The 23,299-nt window shown below is 38.7% G+C and overlaps 1 protein-coding gene across 3 annotated transcripts in view; it reads left to right on the forward strand.

Annotated features, from left to right (window-relative positions):
• Window positions 1-23,299, forward strand: part of PTN (pleiotrophin) — a 114,214-nt gene that overhangs the window by 995 nt on the left and 89,920 nt on the right. The window lies entirely within an intron of this gene.

Here is a 23,299-nt window from a genome sequence, read left to right on the forward strand (position 1 = left end):
TCCAGAAATGGTTAGGTCCAAAGCTTAGAAGACGCCCCTTGAGTCCCATATAAAGAACTGCCCTGTCCATAGATCCTTAAACTTTTAATTTGACCCACATGAATCTAGGGCATATTTGTTACTAATTGACTAGATATTTAGAATTTTTAAGTTGATGTGTCTAATAAGTTAAGAATTTTTTTTTTGAGAGGAATATATTGAACTCCTTTCTTACTTAATAGATGGAACGTGAAACCTTCTCTCTCTTCTCCATACACACACACCCCTTTTTCCGTGACATAACACGACACAACACACACACACACACATACAAGAACACATACATGCAGTTTAGATACACTCTATTGTTACCTCACGCTTCTGTCTGTTAAGAGGTGCTTTGTAAGTTTGGGGATGCATTCAGAAAATAGGAGGGGTGGGGGGTCCTAAGAGGAGAGAATATTAAAGTTCCCATCCTTGAGCATTTTAAGAGTTATCAAGTATTTTGCTTTAGCAGCTTGAGAAAGGGATGGGGTGTGTGTGTGTGTGAGTGTGTGAGTGTGTGTGAGTGTGTGAGTGTGTGTGTGTGTGTGTGTGTGCGTGTGTGTGTGCGCACGCGTGCGCACTGGAGTGAGACATCTGGGAGAAGACTTGGGAAATTACCAAAAAGAGCTTTTGAACTAATAACATAATGAAGCAATTTTATGATTCAAGGCAAATGTGGAATTGATGAAACAGCAGAGCCCATTTTAGCCCCTTAATTATCTGGGGATGCATTGATATGTAGAAATATTAAAAGGTAATGAGAATGAAACAAAAGAGAAGTCTCCCAACACAGGAAATAAAGCTTGTATTTTCCATCTTCATTATGTTTCTTTTTAAGTAAATTATGCACTTTAAAGGCCAAATCATTAAAAAAAATATGTAGTCCAGTTAAATTCAGAGGAAATTAGAATGAATATTATCTTTTTTTCTCTCTGTTTGGGACATGAGTTATTTCAGACTGGAAATATTTATACATTTTCATTTAAATTAGATGATATTTTTTAAAATTGTATTTTTTCGAAATACTCTAATGTCATTCTTTTGTGCTTTAAGAAACTTGGGCCTAGAATTCTCTAATTGTACTCTAAATACATAGAAGGTGAACTTTTTTTCTGCCACCGCTCACCGATTCCCTTTGGGACATCTTTTTCTTCATTTAGTGAAAAGCCACTATAAGGAACTCCCATCTGAAGCCACATATAACAGCATTATTAGTTGCTGTGTTCCAGCTGTTTGCTTCTGGATGCAAATGCATTATGTTCTCAAAGGTAGAGCTTGAGATAAACAAAAGTACTATTTAATACATGACTTTTAAATTATCTGACTTTAAATGAGATATTATGGAGAATTAGAGTAATAAAATATACCTAACTATATTTATAGTCTAATGTATCATGTGTATAATATATAATTCTGTTTTTTTTCGACTTCTTTTCATGAGATCCTGAGATTTGGAATCATAAACTTCCTAATTTGTTGACATTTTCCATGTGCCTTATTTGGGCTTCACATATAGCAACATGTAGCAACACCTACATTTCTTTTTAATGAGCATTTTCATTTTTTGAAAAATTTCAGTAAAGCTAATGGCCCTTTTATAATTATAAAATTATAAAATTTTATAAATTTTAAACATGAAACAACTGAAAACAACAGAGAGAAATAAGATGTCCAGATAGTTGAATCATTTTTATTCAGTAAAATTAATCTTAGATGTCAAATATTTTAACTTTAAATCTTTTATTTTTCCTTTGAAGATATCCTTGCTTTCTCACCTACATGACATTCTCACATGAACTCTGATCTTATTCCTATTTGTGACGTGGTGTTTTCAGTTACTATTCAAAAATTTCCCAGGAAACTGAGTTTAGCTGGCTTGTTCATAATGATGTGATAAATTAACAATAGATTGAGGGCCAGAGTCAGAATTCAGAATACGAATTCCCTTTCTCTAAACAATTATGCTTTTTAATATGGCGGTATAATGATATGGGGAGCTGTTCTTGACTTCTCTCCTGAAAGAGGCGTCCAAACTGAACCACCCAATGTGATGAGAGTTCAGATGTGCTCCACACCTGAGTGTACCTCAGCCCGGTTTGAGGTCAACTTTTCTCAGGAGTGTGAGGCTGTGTAGGAACTCTCTGATGGTCTTTGTTCCATGGCTTTGCTAGTGATGTTGAGTTGAGTTTCTCCATAAGGGTGAGGAATGTTTTCTCCTCTGGCTTCTGTTCTAATAATCGAAGAGTTTTGTCTCCTGACACAAGGTCATGTCGTTGCTGTGGGAGGGGAGGTAAAATGATACTCAGGTATGAACCTTCTTTTTATGAGCTGGGCTTGCTTTTTTCCATCCAGAGTCAATTGGCTTAAGTGGAATTTGGAGCATGGCCTTAAGGAAAGTTTTCTTTCTTTCTGGTGTTTATGGACAATTGAAGTTTCCACTCGCTGGGCTATTTTTCCATCTACTTCAAGCCAGCCTAGTATTTGGCATAGTTTTCATGGTGTCATTATAATATGTCTAGATTGTAAAATATAACAAGCTTCCTTGTCTTTCTATTTTGGCATTTATCAAATAAGAAATTAAAACAGTAGCTTAGAAGAGTAACTATGACGAAACATTATCAGAGGGTATTATAAATATGGTAATATTTTGGATTTAATTATGTAGATCACATTCAGCACAAATCCCTATTTTACAGTGACTCCTTCATGTTTGAGACACTTTTAGAAATAAAATTTAATTCATTTTTTGGGCTTTATTTATTGAGCCTCTTTTTCATAGTGAGTTTAGATAAAATGATATCTCAAATAGAAAAGACAAGCATATCCAGTTTTCTAAAAATAGAATTCTTAGATTTTTTTCACATAGAATATAACAAAAAATCAATTGATGTATATTAATCCTGAAAAAAGTTAGTCATAGTAACTGATAATTGGGCCCATAATTCTAAGAATTATTCTTAGCAAAAGCCAAAACATCATTTTAAAACACAAATAACATTCTGTGTCTCTAACCCTTTGTTCCCTTTCCTTCCTGCTTTTACATTTACCTGTTTCTCCTTATCTCATTTATCTATTAATTTAGTTGCCACTATTTCCATCCAGTAGGTCCCAGAACGTCTTACCCAATTCCTTCTAGTTATGATAGCATACATTTCTCTATGTACAGATGTACTAGGAATATCTTCCCATATCTTGGCATTCTTGAAAACTTGGATCTTCCTAGCTGATATTGTGACATTCTTTTGGACCTGATCTGCTCCCAATCTGTTTTCAGTACCAATGCCCTCCTACTGATTCAATGGTATTTTCCTTTTTTTTTTTTTTTTTTTTGATTTAAGACCTTGGTTAAGGGTCAGCCAACACTTTCATCACTGCGATGTGTTGACCTCATCCTCTTCTCAGCTTCCCAACATAGTGTAAGGGTGCAGCTGGAGTTACGTGTCTCTATCACAGCCTCCTGGGGTCCTACTCCAACAATACAATTTTTCTTGGCTCCTATGGCCAGCTAGTTTAACAATATTTATTGTATGTATGTTGGATGCCTAATACTACATTGTGCTAGACAACGTAGCATGTTTAAGATATAGAACATGGTGTTTATCTCTATGTTCTCACAAAGTATCTAATACTTTGTGTTTGGTAAGTGATGTGAACTTGTGTAACTCTTTATTAGAGATGTCTTTAAAGGAGATCTCAATCAAAATCCATTATACCCTCACTCATCTCTGGACAAGATGCTTTAAAAGTCACAGGTTACTAATCCCAACCTTTTATGATCATCTTGTACTGTAACATCCTTGATATGTTATCATCTTAATATTTTCCTAATTTCTTTGGACACTCCCTTTCTCACTTTGTTTTGCTTTTTTCCTCATCTTCCAAATGTGTACATTTATTTCCAAATATTTCAGTCACCGCCCCCCTTTCTCTCTCCTCTCCAAATGCTTCAGCATTGTCACAACTCTTCTTTGAGCTTTAACTCCAACTTTGACTAGGAAAATTCTCAAACCTCTTCATTCTCTCTAATGAGATCTAGACTCAATTTTTTGATTTTTTTTTCAACGAATACCAAAGGAAATCATTTGGGCACAATTCTATTTGGAGGAGGAGATTGAAGTAAAGGACTTCTTATTATTTTATTTTTATCCCTGCCAGACTTTTATGGATAGTGACTGCCCAACTTTATGGTAGGTAGTGTGATGAGGGACACAGGACAAATAAATAAGTCTTCAAACAGCTAATGATCTACTCATTGCTTACAGGAGAACATTAGAACACTAATTACTACAACACAAGTTAGAGTAAGGTATGTACGATTTTCGCCCTAAGCAGTTCCAACAACAAAGGGATCACATTTTTATGAGAAAAAGAAAAATGGAGCTCACAAAAGGCTAAATGGTATTCAACATCTATTTCAAAAGTATGATGTCTGTTTGTTCCTTTAATGCTGCTTATTCTGGAAGAGAAATTGAACTCCCAATTCCTTCATGTTTTCATTTTACATTTGCTACGTAACATGGCAGAAACAAATTATTGGAAGTGCTTATCTTACGAAATCAGACTGAGTTTATTTAGAATCAATATAATCTTTAAGACATGGCGCTCACTGTGGATGTCCTTTTCAGGAAAATTTATACCAGAAGAGAAGAGAGTCCTTTAATGAAAACATATACATAAAAGGAAAGAAGGCAAATCCTTATACTTTAGCTGTGAATTTGGGTGAAATCCTGAGTCAGAAATTGAAGGCACCAAAGGTTTTCCAAGCAAATGCCCCCTCTAGTGGAGCTGTACTTCTCCCCTTCTCTTTTCTTCAAAGTCTTCTCATCACCGCTTTTAGTGAGTTCAGCTCCTCCTTTCTCACCAGTTGACACCAGCCCCACCCCACCCAACTCATGCACCCTATTAAAGTAGAAGCTCTCTCATTCTTTCAAGAACCCTAGCATGTTTAGCATAGAACCATTGAAGATAGCAAATAACTGAGAAAATAAATAGATAGCTCTAAATACCATTCATTCTCTTCGCCCATGTTGATCCACTCACCTTGACCATCTGTGTTCTATGCCTAGCCTTCCTTGCCTTACCAAACAACTTGGCGCCAATTTGCTGTTTAAGCCCAGGCCTTACCATTCTCAACTTCGAACCTCTAGAAACCTCTCCCACTCTTTCCTTTTCTCCCTTCATTCCACATGTCATATTGGCCTGCCAGTTCTCCAGAGTGTCTTCCTAATCATATTTCACCTTGATAATTTTAAACCTTTCATAGTTTCTGACCCAGACTACCTCCAGAATGGAGAAACACTTACCCCTTCTTTAACAAACCATATTATTAAAAGTGACAAAACTAGTCATTTGAAGCATTATTTTCATTATAACTTCTATGTAGGTCTTTTTTCTGGAGTATTTCACATTTATTTTTTCATTATATTTCTGCAACTCTACTCAGGTATAGTGAGTGGGATTTTAAAAAAAGATACAGAATTGTAGGCATAGAGAAGTGAAGGGGGCCACATTCAATGACAAACAGATAGGAAAACAAAAGTCTTAAAATTCCTAGCTTGAGTTTATTCCTCTGTAATATGATGCCATCTCTTTCTTAGGCTAATAAATTACCCATTTGTCTCTCATGTCAAACCCCAAATCCAATGTATGTGCAGTTAGAAGTCAAATAACTGACAGCAGCAGTTCCCTGTCTTCAATGATTATCAGATTAACAAGACTCATGTGTAGGTGCCAGATGCCTGCAGCCCATCTTCAGCAGTTATGATTTAAGAGGTGGAATCGAGGAACCTGGACTTAGGACAGGGCATGTGGATGCAGATGATACACTAAAAACAGTAGCCCTAATGGCTCAATATTTGATCTCCAAGGTCCAAAGTGTTGAGGTATAAACCACTATACCTCTTAGTAGCTCTGTGACCATGAGCAAATATTGTGGTCTCCCTTACTTCAACATTCTTCCATGTCTCTAACATGGGAGCTGACTTACATTTCAGGATTGAAGTATGAGTATAAATTGAGGAAGTCATTGTGAAGTACTGAACATAGAGTCTGATTGCTGGAAGTGTTTGAGGAGGACAGTGAAAACAATGATCACGGTGAAGCAGCACCAGATGCAAGTCCCCACTTCTTCCCCCTCCTGAATTGCTTTTCTTTCTCATGCCCACTCGGCATCTGCAACAAACATTCAGGCAGAAACCTGGGTGGAATTCCCTGCTTCTTGAAAGGCCTCACCATTTCCACATGCTCAGACCATTCTCTTCCTTCTCTCTAAATGCAGATCAAAAATGCCTTTCTTCTGGAAGGAAACATACTGAGCATATGATCATGGTCAAGGCCTGGGGATTTGGCATGCAAAGTGTCCAGTTTACACTCTTTGATCTGATCCTTTCCCATAAAGTCTAGGGGAGCATTTTGCAAACAGGAGGCTTCCAATCCAAGAGACAGGCACCTTATTGCTGATCTTAGTGATGCTCATAATCACACCATCTCTCACCCCTGTTGATGGAGGCTTCAGTCCAGGCAAGGAGTTAAGGTTTGGGTTCAGGAACCAGCATTTCACCACAGTCTGTCTGTTGTTTGGTATGGGCTGCTGCATGTGTCACTGAATTTCCTGGAATCTCAGGTTTTTGAGCTCTAAGTGGGAAATGATGATGATGTTATTTGTTTTACCAACCCCACAGGTTGGTGGTAAAGGTCAATGGTCCTGACAGAACATCTGTAACCTCTAAACTGTTACACTGAAGGTGAACTTAATAAAGTCAGTGGGGCAACTTCTGCCTTTCTGGTTCCCCAATCCTGCTATTTTCATTGTCATTTTCTCAGGACACCCAGAAATTGCCTAAGATGCCTGAAGGTAAGTTTGACAGACAAAGTGAGGGGGAGGTAGGATGTGTGACAGGAATGAAGCAAAAGAAATGAGTCATATTAAAAAAAAAAGTGAGAAGACATCTTAAATGGGGCTAAACTGAAACAGGCATGCTTTCTTTTACTTCAGATTGTGTTATATTTCCTTCTGAAGTGTCTTAAAAGCTACATGTCACATTTTTAAAATTGGTTATTCTCACTAAATATAAGCCTTAGTAATTGGCTAGCAGCAGTTCATTTACATGATGACTGGGTAGTTGTGCTTCTCAAACTTTCATGTGCATACCAGTCACTCAGGGATCTTGACAAAATTCAGTAGGTCTCCAATGAACTCTCAGAGTATGCTTTTCCACCCAGCTCCCAGGTGACAGCAGTGCTGCTGGCTTGGGGACCTCTTTTTGAGTAGCAAGCCACTATAGTTTAATTCAACAAACTTGAGGGAACAGGAGACAAATCAGAACTCTCCAGCCATGATGGCCATAGCTTAATAAAAATGATGAGGATCATTGTCAGTAGCACTTCTTGCTCTATGTTAAAACTTCTAAAATTGCATCTTTGTGACCAAATAATATTTACAATGTATGATTATTTATGAAAGAAAATTGCAGACACCACCTGATTTGCTATTGACTTCACTGAAGTTTCTGTAAGCATAAAAAGTCCCTGGCCAGATGTTGCACTTGGGTCTCTTTACCAGTGCTTCTGCTGGGGTCTTTCTCTGGAGAAGGTGTAAGTGATCCCAAAGTGGCCTTCTTCATTTGTCTTAAAAGCTAATGAGGCTGGCCAGGTGTGGTGGCTCACTCCTGTAAGCCACAGTCTTTAGGAGGACTTTAGGAGGCTGAGGCGGGTGGATCATGAGGTCAAGTGATCGAGACCATCCTGGCCAACGTGGTGAAACCACGTCTCTACTAAATGTACAAAAATTAGCTGGGCGTGGTTGTGCGCGCCTGTAGTCCCAGCTACTCAGGAGGCTGAGACAGGAGAATTGCTTGAACCTGGGAGGCAGATGTTGCAGTGAGCCAAGATAGTACCATTGCACTTCAGCCTGGCGAAAGATTGAGACTCTGTCTCAAAGAAATAAAAAACAAGCTAATGAAAGTGTTTGAAAACTTCATTCTTAATATGGAAAAGATATACTGTAATATGTTTATTTAGTGTTGGAGCCTTCCCTTTAGAATTCTAACATCTGTAACTGCATTAGACAGACGCTTTCCTTCCGTACCGTAATGGAACTAGAGCAGGAATCATCCGTCTTGGTGACTTCCTCAAAGACGCTGGGCTGCCCAGAGAAAGAGCTGGGGCTTTTTGCTTCAGAGTCCAGATTTAATCAATAAGGAACATATTGTGGTAAGAGTCTTGGGTAACAGAGGAAAAATAGAAGCTATCTTAGTCTGTTTTGTGTTGCTATAAAGAAATATCTTAGGCTGGGTAATTTATAAAGAAAAAGGGTTTATTTGGCTCATCATTCTGGTGGCTGAAAGTTTCCAGACCGGGCATCTAGTGAAGGCCTCTGACTGCATGTACTCATGGTGGAAGGTGAAGGGACACAGGCAAAACATAGGAGGAGAGGAAGCAAAAAAGACAGGAAGGTACCAGGCCCATTTTAACAATCAGCTCCCGGGGAACTAAGAGTGGGAACTCACTCACCCAGCCTTCCAAACCCCAAGAGGGAGGGCATGAATGTACTTATGAGGGATCCACTCCCAGGATCCAGACGCTTCCCATTTGGCACCACCTCCAACACTGGGAAATCAAATTTCAACATAAGATTCAGTGGGGACAAATATCCAAACTTACAGAAACTATACAAAACTTTAGAGTGGTGTTTTCACGGCGGCTTTCCTATTTGGTGTGCATATGCTTTATTCAAGACCTAGCCATGGGATCATTGTATACAGTAGCGGAATCGTCTCTGAGGTTTTAACATATGGTGGCCTTCATTCATGAGCTTACGAACATCAGATCGTTAGCTTAGAAAACATACCTTGCATCTTGAAAGAACCTGATTTCAAGGGTCAAGTTAGTGCCTCCAAAAATATTTATTACAAAAAAAAATGCCCTCTGTATGCAATGTATTTCTTTAGATATGTTTCAAGGGATTCAAATGAGCAAAACTGAAGCTACTAAAGGAGAGAAAGCAGGTAGTTTATTAGATTATTTTTAACAGTTATCTGTGCTGAAACCTTGAAACAATAAAATAAAGCCTTTCTTCCCATTGTCTTTTTTATTTATAATATACTTTTTTATTGAACAGTGTCTCTGGGAATATGCAGAATCTCAAATACAGCACAATGCAGGTCAAATATGTGAAAAGTTTGGTTAATTTTAACCATGTGAAAAATAATGAAAGATTGTTTTTCTCATTACGATGTTTCTTATTAGGAAAACACAAATGTACCTGAAGAAATAGATTACTTCCTCCCATTCTAGAAAAATAGATGTTCGTGGTACAAGATATTCAAATTTTATGGAAAAAACTTACTTATAATTATTAAAACAGGAACCACTGTTAGCACTTTGATATACCTTTACAGTTTTTCTGATGTAACTTTTAAAAATAGTTAGATGCATAATGGGGTGTCCTGCTTTCTATCAGTGTTACTGATGCATGCAATATTTTTTAACAGCTATGCACATGTTAACATGTGCACTTGATTCTACGAAATGAGCCAATTAGGATGGATATTCAATTTATTTAGCTTGATATGGGTAAATTAGAATCATAAAAAATGCTAAGTAAATTAATGTTATGAAGGCTCATAAAAGAGCCAGCGCTAGAAAAATGCAAACAAACAAACATCTCATAAAGCAAGCAAGCAAATAAAAGTCTTTGTCCTTGCAAAGAGTGTGCTGTTTATATGGGAGCAAATAATCCTGGGTAACTTAGTGTGTGCCAATTAAAGGTCAAGCTGAGTATGCATTGTCTTTCATTCTTACTCTAAAGGACCCTTCCATATATCCAAGGGTAAAAGCCTCCCCAGGGAAGACACAGCTGCCTGGTCCCACCCAGGTTGGATCTAACCCCTTAGCGCTTCTCAAGAGCCTGAGAAACTTTGGAGTTGCTGTGGGGCCCAAGGGAGTGGGCCTGATGTGCTGCAGGTGGGTAAACTGCAAGCTCAGCAAACCTCTTTGATGCGTGTCGCTCCAGGGCTTGGCATCCTTCAGCGAGTTACTTATTTGCTCTGTTATTATTTGGAATGACTAGAGAACAATTGGCTCGAGTTTAAAGTGAGTCAGATCAAATTTGGGTTTGACTACCACATTCCCAATTGCAGAGGAGGAGTGAAAGTCAAATGCATTTAGTATCTCTGCCAGTGTTGGGATTCCCACCAACTTTGGCCTAAGTGATTTTTAGCCTTTTTAAATTGCGGCTTTATTATGATGGTTTGGGAATTACAGTTAGCCTTCTGATACTTGATATCTGGGGATTTGAAGATGTACTCAAGGCTGTCATAAATGAAACTGGTTTGGAGACGTAGACTAAAAGTAATTCAGCAGGAATAAGTGGGTAGTGTGGATTGCTACCAATTTTTCTCTAAACAGATCTACATTTCCTAAAAGCAGCCTAACTCTGTGGATTTCTAATGTCTCATCCAGTGACCTTTTTTCACTAGACATTAAATGGAAACCCTTTTTGTCAAAGACAGCAAGACCAATAAGACAAGAGAAACAGCATTGGACTTGAACTGAGGCTTTAGAGAAAACATCCAAGAATCCCATAGATAGAAGGCCTACTATACCTGGAGAGAGGAACGTCAGACCTCATAGGAAATTCTACTAGATAGCATTGAGGCTTCTGCCGCTAAGGAGGAAGTACTGAGCATGCCATAGGGTCCTTATGGCCTATCTGGCTGTGATGGTGCTCCTGAGGAGATTCCTCTCGGGTGGATTTGCCTTGTTTGTTTTCCACATCTCCTCGGCTCCAGGTGCTTCTTGCCATAAAAGTCCCAGCAAGTCACTCCAGCTCTGTGGAGCAAACCTGGCCCTCTTCTTGTTCTTCTCAGAGGAAGTGTTTGATGACAAAGCAATATCTGCTGTTCTAGTAAAGAGTTCCTTCCCAAAACAGGACCTGAGGAATCTTGGGTACAGAGCCTGGAGTTGGACAGTCTGGTCCCTGAAGCCATCTTCCATAAACCTTTCCTTTAACCCGTTATTTTCACTCATGTCCTCCCCACCTTTAGTGAGGGATCATGAAAGCAGGAGACTGAAATGTGCTTTTTGTAGGCTGGAGCACATCTGTGTTCCTTCAGCCAGGGCTTTCCTGCACACGTGCCTTCTAGATTTGGGGGCTGGTTTTCTGCCTTGATTGTTATTTGCCGTAATGTGTCATGTTCAACATTCTGTTTCAATTCGGAAAAAGTTTAGGTTGGGTATTTCTTTTCTTCCTCTTCTCCTTGTTCTTCTTATTTTTTTTTTTTTTTAGATAGGGTCTTTCTCTGTTGCCCAGGCTGGAGTGCAGAGGCATGATTCTCTTGCTTCAGCCTCCCAAACAGCTGGGGTTACAGGAGCACATCACCACGCCTGTCTAATTTTTGTATTTTTACTAGAGACAGGGTGTCCACATGTTGGCCAGGCTGGTCTCGAACTCCTGACCTCAGGTGGTCCACCCACCTCAGCCTCCCGAAGTGCTGGGATTACAGGTATAAGTCGCTGCGCCTGGCCAATGTCATTATTTTCATTTGGAGGTTTCCATAGGAAACTACTTCAATTGCTAATCTTGCATCACTGTCTTTTATATTTAAAGAAAGTCACTATATTAATTATGAGTTTCACGGGCTATGTTTCTTGTTGCTGAACCTCATTGTTTGTTCCCACAATTGTGTCTAGGTCTTTCACTTTATCACTTCCTGAATAGGCATTGAGTGTGAATATTCCTGAGTGTGGATTGAGGACCCACTATATGCCAGTTGTGTATAGTACTCCATCCATGTTTATTGTTGCATAGAATTGGAGTAACCTTTTACTAGTTTCTATTCCTCTCTTGTCCCATGTCTGGACCTCCAAAAACTCTGGCAAGAATTACTAGTAATCGGCTGCCCTAACGCAAAATTGTGACATGAGTAATCATTTTCTTTAGCATCTCCAGCTTTTTCTTCTTCTCTGTCCTTTGCACTTAGGGAATGGTTTCATCATCAGTGCTCAGGTACCTGGAGCCCAGTTCCTGCTTTGTCTGAAGGCATGCCTTGTTCTTACCTTCACCCTGAATGGTGACATCCCTAACTTCCCTTGCTGCACTCCGAGGACTCATGGCAATGAGTCAAAATCAAGACTTGCCAGCACCTCTAAGATGTTGTTCCTAGGAACTACCAAGAACAAGGAGACTTGCTCCCTTATCACGAGCTAGTTCTAGAAACCAAAGACCTTGATTTCTGTTCTTGTTATTTCTCATCATTTTTTCAAATTTCTGAGCACAATTCACCAGCATTAATAATAAAATAATAGCTAATACTTATTGAGTGCTTTATATACAGTGGGGAGCTCAATACTAGAACTTTACATTCAGTGCTGGGTTAAATGCTCCCAAGAACCCTATGGGGTAAAGAAGATTTTTCTTGCTAAATGAGGGAACTGTCTCAGAACTAACTTGTCCAACATCAAAACCTAGTAAAAAATAGAATTGATCGTGTAGTCCAAATAGTTCTAACCACAAAATTCTTAAATGTCGTATTCTTCTAGCTCCATTCCCCTATTCAATGTCAAGGGCCCAGTGATTATTTGAAAAGATATTTTGGTTCACTATTCCTCTCTTTCCTCTAGTCAGTATCCAGGAATATTTCTTCACATTATGTCATTTGTTTCTACCTCCTTATGACCAAGAGAGTCCTGTGCCTGGGATAAGGGATGCTGCCATTAGATTACCCTTCTTGATTACATATGGTTGCACATTGTTTCATTCCCATTGTTTTCTCAAACACCAGTTTGCCTGGCATGGTGTTTCAACATGTCTGCGCTCAGGAAGGGGACAGGCAGGAGTATAAGCAGGAGGGTATCTAGGAGCTGCTCAGTCTGTTTCTCTAGCCTGCTATCACCTGACTAAATTGTTTGTTGGATTGCTGTGTTCTCTCCCTGGGGGAGGCCACAGTGCTGGGTTTGTTTGTGTATGAGAGTCTCTGGCTTTGATTAGCAGCTAGCTCCAGTGCAGCTGAACATACAATAGGGACCAAAGGATGGGAAAAAAAAAATCCTGCTACAGTTTCCCATTGGAAAGCATTCACTGTCAAGCTTGGACATCCAACAGTGGGACACAGATGAACAGAGGCTGGGAAAGGTTAGGTGATGGATTCTTCATGCCCTGCAGCCTGTTGTGTGTGATAGGTCATTCCTTTACATGAGTGTTGAGCCTCTATTTCTCTAAAATGTCTTTTATGATTCAGGTTTGAGACTGGTATTGATGTAGTTTGACAAGGGGCAAAACCTGGAAAGCTGCAAAGCATGAAGGGACCCCAGGATTCCAAGAGCTAGGGCAAAAGCAGTAAAAATGATGTGTCTATCTTAAAGGGCTAGTTACACAGTAAAAATTTTAAAAAAGGTCTTTAATCTGGCAGCATGGAAGAAGTTAAAATAGCTATAATTCTACAGCTGAAACAAGGAAGACACATTTCTTTTATAATATAGTCAGTGATTTCCTTACCACACTTATAATTTTTTTCTTCCTACTGAGTTAAATATTAAATCTACAGCAAGTACCCACACCCATCATCCAGTAGCTGAATAACAAGGTGTCCACCTGAGGCCAAGAGCCTCCCATGTATCCTTAGAGGGCTGCTTCAGTTTTCAAGGATTTTTAATCAATAGAATAACTGTCTGAAACACTGCGCATATTCCAACAAGACACCGTTCATGATCCTGGCCTGTAAGGATCTTAGTTGCATCCTCATAAAAGGGACAAAGCAGACTTAGAGCTAGAAAATCGAATATAAAATGAAATGATAAAAGAGTGGTTTGGTGTTTTTTTTTTTTTTTTTCCAGAGAAGGAAGACATTCTTGTGGTTTGGAGTGGAAAAGGGGGGCTGCATGGAGAGGATAGAATTTTCTTTTCTTTTTCTTTTAGATATGGGGTCTCGCTGTATTGCCCAAGCTGGTCTTGAACTCCTGACTTCAAGCAATCCTCCTCTTGTCCCATCCCAAAGTGCTGGGAAAGGGTAGGATTTTCAAAGGCAGGGTTGCATTGTGTATGGCAGAAATACATGGGGAAAGCATCCTAGGTAATGCATGAAGAAAGAGGAAAGCCAAAGGGATGATCCAAGGCAAGACCTCAGAGGCAGAAAACAGAGGGGCTTGATTTGTACAGAGGGTGAGTGGCCAAGAGTGGAAGGGAGGGATAGAAGAAAGATGTTAGGAATGACAGCAAGACCCTTCAAGTGAAAGCTAACCTGCCTGAATCATATCGAGTTAGATAGTAAGGAATCACTGAAAGTTCTCCACAACAGAGAAGAAAAGAATTGGTAAAAGTAAGGTATAAAAAGATTATTTTTAAAGACGTAACAGATTACAGATGGAGAGAATCAATTAGGTTTTAAAAAAGAATGCTTTGTATACAACACCTCACCGCAAGCCCTTGATGCATTCTGGAAATCCTGGGCATACTTCAATACTTTGCTTAAATACCATCACCTCTGTGAAAATTTTATCTTTATTCCCCTAGTTAAAATGATTACTTGCCCCTTTCTCTGCCTGTTTTCAATTGGACAACCTACCTGGGAAGAGCAGGCAGACGTGTGAATAGCTAATCAGTGCAATGAACTAGATATGCATTTGTGAAAACCCACTGGAGAGACATTTTAGTCAGGTGAAGGTGGATTCAGGGGAGGCTTCCAGGAGGTAGTGTCTCCTGACTTGTGTTGAAAGATTAGAAAATATAAAGAAGAAAGTGTGAGCTCTGGTGGAGGCAATGGTGTGAATGCTTGCTCATTCTTGTCATATTACAGTTACTTTAAATTACTATCACTCCCCACTTCACTATAGATCTTTTAGTCAATAGTTTGTACAATAACAAGTGAATGAATAAATAAATGAATTGCTGATGCCTTGGTATAAGTAGATTGTTAAGATGAATTCTTTCTGGACACACCTTGAGGTAAAATAAAGGCTGTCTGGAGTCTAGACATTATGACGGAAGGTGAATACATGAAGGGTGAGTAAAAAAGTGAGATGTTGAAACTGATCGATTTGGGAGAATATTAATGCCATTGATAGAAAGAGGAAGTCTAGAGGAAGAGCTGATTTGGGGCAAGACAGTGTTCCCAGCCTGAAGGAATTGTGGAGAAGCAGGATTATCCTAAGAACTGAGCGTGAACGAGGTGCAGGCTCCTGAAGTCTCTGAACTGTGGATACCCTCAATGCCTGGGAGGCCTTTTAACAAGAAGTAGCCTCAGGCTTGTAGCACTTGGTAGTTGGTGACTAGACTCCCATCTAAGCTGTAAATTGTCTAGTCTCATTACTATACCTTCCTCCTCTTGAGCATTCACACCATTCTTTCACTAGGAAATGTGGTGAGACCATAATTAACTATTTTATTTTCTGAGAACAATTTTTTATTACTTTGCTTCTTACTTTAAATGTTCCTTGGATGCATCAGCTTTCAAGAAAATTCTATAATCATGTCTAGACATTTCACATGCACATGGAATGGTTTGAGGCCATGTCTTCCAAAAGCAGCCCACTGGCCAAGGAGAGCCTTCTGTAATTTCAGTAACTGCATTTTAGATTGGCACTGATTTGCCCGTGCAGAGATGACAACTCTTTTCTTGAAACTGCTCATTTTCCTGTGCTCAAGTGAATGATCTGCCAATCGTGCATGGAGTCATTACTTTGGCAGCCAGTGGAAAAGGTAGTTACTCATGAAACTCAACCCCAGGGTGATAGTGAAAGCCAGATTGCTATGGCTTGGTAAATATTGATTAAAATATGTGAAGAAAAGCAGAATGCTGGGCTGCTATCAGAGGCAGAAACAGTCTCTTATGCTCCTTGTTGAAAGGGCCCCTGTCCTGGGTGGGTGTTTTGTGATGGTGGCGTTGGTCCTGGGTGGGTATTTTTTGATGGTGGCATTGCTTCTTGCTGTACATAGTCAGCACCTTTTCTTCCTCCACATGCCCTCCTAGGATGTGAAGACACCCCCTTCCTTTTCTGTATTTTCTTTATCCCACTCCAGGGATCCTTCTTCCTAGGGAGAACAGAGTCAGGGGTAAATGGATCATTTTCAGTTTTCTTCCTTTAAATTATTTTTTCAGCTTTGCTAAAAGAAAAGAACACGGAGGAAGTAAATATTGTCTGGTTTCCAATCCCCAATTTAATTGTCAGTCGGAAGAGGCAGGAAATGTCCTAGGGACAGAGATCAGACAAGATCTTTTCTAAGAAAGCCGTTTAACACAGGGCATATTATATTTATTGTTGTTCCAGATTCAGATTTAGTCAGCAATTCCTGGTCCAGATAATTTGGGGCCTGGGAGAATAAAATCTTGCAATTTCACTGAGACTTTGCCTTATCTGTTTCCTTTGACCAATCAGGAAGCTTCTGCAGGATGAGCTTATTACAGTACAATTAAAACTCTTTTATCTACAGATGTCCCAATTGATATTTCATACTCTGTTTCATACTCTGAAACAATTCATACTCTGTTTTAGCTTTCCATTAACAGCTAACATCCATGTAATATTTTACTATTCACAAATTTCTTCCCTATATCTTGTCTCATTTTATCCTCTAAACAATTCCAGGAGATCCATTTTAGGATTATTACCCTCGCCATAGGTGAGAAGAAGGAGGCTTTCAGAATGGAGACTTCTCCAAGATTTCTTCAAAAATGGAGTGTGACAGTTGCCTCATTGACCTTACAGGATCTTTGGAGGGAATTATCATAGCCTGTGAAAGCATTTTGCATATATTTTTTTAAAGTTGCCATTTTGTTATTTTCTGTATATATATCATTTGGCTTAAAACATCAACTTCCACAATCGTAGAACATTCTCTCTTAAAGAACACTACCTGTTCTTTAGAATCTCATGTGGCCATGGTCTCAAAGTGCACCATACTTCATCTATGAATCAGAATTTTTAGGTGAGAGCTTAGGAAGGTTATTTTTTTTTTCTGTTTTTTTTTTTTCTTTCCCTTTCTCTCTCCTTCCTTCCTTCCTTCCTTCCTTCCTTCCTTCCTTCCTTCCTTCCTTCCTTCCTTCCCTCCCTCTCTCCCTCCCTTCCTTCCTTCTTTCCCTTTCTTTCTCTCTTTCTTTCTTTTTGACATGGTGTCACTGTGCTGCCCAGGCTGGAGGGTAGTTGTTATTCACAGGCATAATCATTGCACACTACAGTTTTGAACTCCTGGGCTCAAGTTATCCTTCTTTCTCTACTTACCGAGTAGCTGAGACTATAGGCATGCAGCACAGTGCCCAACTTAAGACTGTTAATTTTTAGCAAGGCCACAGTACTATTTTCAGACACACTAAAGTTTGAGAACCATTTCGTGTGTGTGTAATGTATTTGGCATATATCTCTTGAAAACAGGACTGAGTATGGCACTAGCAGTCTTCCAGAATTTGTTGGAATATAATAGATTCTGTGTTCTAGACCAGCCTCTACAACTGGCTACTTTCTGAATTTTTCAGGCTTCTATTTCTTCATTTGTAAACAAGGGACCTACCCTAAAGGATCTCTAAGATCCCACTAAATTCTTTGATTCAGTGTCTATGCGCTTTGAGATTGTGATCTGTGGATTCTCTTCTTCTCCCTGTGGAATACTCTTCTGGTTGTGTTTAAGTTGGTGGCTCTGCAGCATCAAGATCACCTAAGAACTCATTAGAAATGCAAATTCTTAGCTAGTACCCCAAACTCTGAGGATGGGGCCAGCAGTCTGGCCCTTTAATAAGCCCTTGTTGTGATTCTAACACATGATAAAGTTTGAGACCATTGAGATAATCCTGACTAGTAAATTCAAGCATATAACTACACAATTATAACATGTTGTTTTCTTAAACTTAGGCTACGGCTATGACTAAATATCTCCTGCTGTGTATCTCATAGGGAAAGACATTAAGGAAGCATAATCTTTCTTTGTTTTTAATATGTGACTTCCAAGGGTAAAAACTCAACTCTCCATGTTTCGAAAGTAGCTTCTCTCATACATAAAGGTATTCAGATATCATTTGAAAGTTTGGCAGAGACATGAAGTTTTAAATTACTGATAGTCTTCACTTTACCATAGTAAAATTAATTCACGCTAGTCCCCCAATAACATAATTCACTAGTATATTAACTAAAAGTATATACACTACTTAAATGGCATAAATACAAATTTCACTGCTAGCTACTCTATCTACAAGCACCACATACATAAAAAATTTGCTTTATAGTTAGTGACTGGACACATCCCCTCTTTCATAGTCTATCTGTAATTGGTCACTGTGAATCTATTATTCACTTTAGGCACAGGCCGAAAAGCATGTACTTTTGTTGCCTCATCTCACGATGATAGATTCACAAGATATTTTCCAAAAATTGGTAATCCAAAGAAGAAATTGGCCAACAACAATGAAAGTACAGGCAAGAAATGAGAAATAATTTAACACTGAAAGTGAAACTCAAATCAAACATAAGTGGAGTTACAGAAGTAACTGAAGGTGGGAACATTGATGCTGCTGCCACCTGACAGACTCTCCATGTGCAGCCAAAGGCACTTAGTAAAGGCAAATTAATAGTTATAAATAAGGAAATATAATATGACTAAGAGGATGAAGCTGTCCCGGGGGAATTGTTGCTGGCAGTAACTCACTTTAATGGATTCTTGGATTTATTTTATGACACTGAAAAAGTGAATAATAAAATGTTGGAAGCTAATTTAAATCTGATAAGATGTATGATGATTTGTCAAGGCTCACAAAAAAATGCTTATTCTGTATTGTAATGTGTAGCACAAGAAAAGGAAAACAAGCTGTTCTAATGACTCTTGATAAGCATTCTATAAAAACAAAACACCTTACATCTCAAATTTATAATGATTTATGTGGCAATATTCTAAATAAATATCAATTTTACTGTATTTTAATTTTCCTATACATTTATAAATAACAGAGATTTTAATGATAGATCATAGGAAAAGCAAAATTTTCCTGTTGACAATTAAAGTTGATCTTAAAACAAGGTCAGTTTTATGGTTCTAAACTACTATGAGTAGCGAGGACTGCTGGTATATCTCAAGTTTCAAATATAAGCACTTTGAAAGCAAGTGTTTGTATTACTCCAGAACTCATATGCTACTCCTGAATAATAACTATATGAAATAATATGTTTTATATTTTTAAAATAGGCTATAGATGTCACCAGTTGAAAACATCCATCCATTTATTCCCTCAATCAAATATTTATTGAATGCCCACATATTATGCTTCTAAGCCCTGAAAGCACAGGAGTAAACACTTATTAGTTGCCTGCTTTCATTCTCAATGAGAAGCAAATAAGTGGCCAAAATTTCAGTAAGTATTAAGAAAATAAAAGAGGATAATGAGATGGAATATGACTGTATGTGCAAAGGAAGGAGAGGTGGTTTAGGAAGGAGGGTGTCAGCAGGCCTCTAAGCCTCAACCAGACATGTTTCTGTTCCTGGGCTGAGATGAAATAATTGTTTCAGTGATTAAGTCCAAACTTCTTACTTTGTAATACAATGTATTTTTGAAAATTAAATAGTTATCAATATTAAATATATTGTTTTACTTATCCTAGTCACATACAGCTTATTTTAAGTAAAACAAATTTAAAAACTAGTAATTAATTCATAAATAGAACATGCATTCTAGACTATGATAACTTTCCACAATTTAAACATTAAACAATATTTTATTTTTGCTGATTACATATGTTTAAATCTGGAGCCACATATTTGAATTCCAAAGACTGTGTCCATAGCTCTACTGCGAAATGATTATTAAGTTGTGTTGGGACAAGAAGAAGAAACTATTTTCTGGTAGTGATTAAACAGGAGAAAAGCCACCCAATCTTTAATTAACATCAAGCAAAAATCACATTGTTATAGAGTAATTATAAACCTACATATAAAATATCTCTGAGCATCTATCATCTAAGAACTTGGCATCAATGATAAACACTATTAATGTCAGCAGAAATATTGCCACTAATTTTGCAATTAGCACATGGGCATGAATAAAGACACTGAATTATCTTTTTTAGGTGATGAAATACGAAATATAAACTGTGAGAGGGAGAAATCAATATAAAAGATGTGGTTAAAAATGATGTTAAAGCCAAAGAAAGATCCAAACCATATTTGGCTTAAAGGATTTTATTCTTTTCAAAACAAACATCTCTTTGATTCTTAGCCAAGCTGTGAGCAGGTATAAAGCCTTCCAGTAAGCCAGTTTGACAAATGGTATTAACCTTAGAGTTCAGAGGAGAGAGAATGTGGTGAACATGCAGGGTCTTTGCTTGTTTAGCTGTGCATGTGTTATATAATTCAGTACCGCCCGGAGCATGAAAACAAGCTTGACAATAGTAAGGGAGCCCTAATAGCTGTTGAGTCGTTTCCTTCACTGTCCATTAGCCTGGATTCTCTGAATGGGACACCTGTGGACACAAAGTACATTGTTGAATATTCATTGTAGAGCCACAGCACAGTTGACCTCAAAGCTTACTTTGAGTCTGTGAAAAATAAAGCCAGAAGTTGTAACACAGAGGGTTCTTCCAATCCCAGCTTGCGCTGCAGATGAATAACCACCATATGAAGATGTTTGAAGATGAATGACAAGGTATCCTGTGGGGCAGGTTGACAATGGGCTGCAGGACCAGAGAAGGCAGAGCAGGTTTCCATCAGGCAACTGCTGTTAGGAATAAAATTCAATTGACAAGCCAGTGTCAGAAAATCAAGAGAAAGCATATAATGCAAACTTGGAAAAAAAAAAATCCCCAAACCTATAGTGTTATAAAAGTCTATTTTTCTCGGCTGGGTGCGGTGGCTCACGCCTGTAATCCCAACACTTTGGGAGGCCCAGGCGGTCAGATTGCCTGATCTCAGGAGTTTGCAACCCGCCTGGGCAACACTGTGAAACTCTGTCTCTACTAAAACATTAAAAAATTAGCTGGGTGTGGTGGCATGCGCCTGTAGTCCTGGCTACTTGGGAGGCTGAGGCAGGGGAATCGCTTGAACCCGGGAGGCAAAGGTTGCAGTGAGACGAGATTGCACCATGGCACTCCAGCCTGGGTGACAGAGTGAGGCTCCATCTAAAAAAAACCCAAAAAACAAAAAAAAACCAACAGTTCATTTTTCAGTATTTGGAGTCCTTTTTGATAAAAATAACTCTAAATTTTGCTTTAGTTCTCTTTCTCCTATCTAAACACCTTCCCAGGGAATTTTTCCTGCTTTTTATTTCTGTCAAAAATAGCTTTAAATTTGCCAGGGAGCAAAAGTGCTCCAATTTCTGTAATAAATACAAGTCACTATATATTTATTTGTGCAAGGAAGAGCATTAAACTCTCAGAGGAAAACACAGTGCTAAATTTCCTAGAAGTGTGAAATAATCCAGTTATAGTTGTGTTACAGAAGATAGGCTAGTTAGAAAATGTAGTCTTCATTTTAAAGTTGACACCAAAATGTTCTGCTTTGGAGAAAGATTTTATAGTTCTATGTGTGACTCTAATTCTTTTCATCGGGAAGAATTAGAAGTAAGTCTGAGCATTAGGAAGAGGGAGTACATGTGAGTGTGTGGGTGAATTGTGGTGAAAGATGAGTAGAAACAGAAAAAAAATTAGAACACTGTTTTATTCTCCCATGTTATAAAGCTATAAAACAATAATCATACAATTGAGGATACTCAGTGACTGTCATTTAAATATAAACACATACATTTATGACTTCCAAATGAGCAGATATATATCGTGCAAGGGAATTTTGGAGCTAGAAAGAGACAGAGATTATTTTTTGCCTCTTTTTTTGAGATGGAGCCTCACTCTATCACCCAGGCTGGAGTGCAGTGGCATGATTTCTGCTCACTGCAACCTCTGCCTCCCAGTTTCAAGCGATTCTCCTGCCTCAGCCTCCTGAGTAGCTGGAATTACAGGCATGTGCCTGCACACCCAGCTAATTTTTGTATTTTTAGTAGAGATGGGGTTTCACCATGTTGGTCAGGCTGGTCTCAAACCCCTGACCTCGTGACCCTCCCACCTCAGCCTCCCAAAGTACTGGGATTACAGGTGTGGTTTTCTGCTTTTTTGAATGTCATAGGAACACAGACATGCAGACATGCGGCCTCTTAATTAATGGAATACGTGTGGAAGGGACTACTTAGAAGTATTGAGTATGCACTGAAAAACTGACCAAGACCATGTAAGACACCCTTTGGCCCTTGATGTTACACTATAAGCTACTTGAATGCTGTCTTAAATGTACAAAACCATAATGTCAAGGAGTCCCTGCAAAGCTGTATGAAGCGGGAGTGCAGACACCCGCCCAGCCCATTCCGGCAAAAGTACACAGGTCTTGTCCCCAGCTTCTGGATCTCCAAGTCTTGCCAGTTTGTCCTGCTTCTCATCTGTATGGGTTTGCATACCCTTTGTGGACACAGAGAGACATTCTGAAATCCAGATAAAATGGAAAACAAAACCTCAGGGGGAGACATCCTGGGTTTTCCATTTTAATGACTATAAAGGAAGCTGAATGGCCATAAAAAGGTCTGCCAGCTAAACAAGGAGGACTGTGGTCTTGGTGAAATGACAAAGAGATGTTTGCTTTCAGCTTCTTGGAGTACCTTGATTCAATTTCAAGTTTTAAGGAATGACTCCCCAAAGAACTCTCTCAAAGAAAGGTTGTGGGTATTAAAGTAATGCCCTCTTTGGAGACTTAAGCTTCCTGAGAACAAATGGAAGAAAGTAAAAGGTAACTCTTTGTAATATCTCATATTTTCCAAGCCGGAGACTGATAAATGCTTTAGATGTATGACTCGATTAGTTCTCACAAGAATTCTGTAAAATGTGGAAACTGATTAATCCAATTTTATAGATGAGGAAATCGAGGCTGAGGGATGTTAAATAAACTGCAGAAGGACTTTGGGTTTCAAATACAAACACTGTGAAAACAATTGTTTCTTATTACTCCAGAACGCAAGTAGTCAGTGATTATGCAATATCTGTTGAATTACAGCTTAGGTCTTTTTAGGTGGAACTGATGGATAAAATAGAGAGAAAGATAATGGATCAGCAAAAAGTATCCCTACAGAAATTTAAAAAGGAAGAGACACGACAGTAGTCACTAAAATGCCAGAACTCAGAAAAGAAACTTGGTGTTGGTGATGGTGGTGGATAGGGAGAGTTTATTCTACTTATTGAGGGCAATGCTCACTGCTTTTACATACCTTATCTCACTTGAGGCGCTACTATTCCATTATACGAATAAGGAAACTGAGGTCTCAGGCAG

The sequence above is a fragment of the Cebus imitator genome, unplaced genomic scaffold, assembly GCF_001604975.1.
Source record: "Cebus imitator isolate Cc_AM_T3 unplaced genomic scaffold, Cebus_imitator-1.0 Scaffold319, whole genome shotgun sequence".
Classification (NCBI taxonomy): domain Eukaryota; kingdom Metazoa; phylum Chordata; class Mammalia; order Primates; family Cebidae; genus Cebus; species Cebus imitator.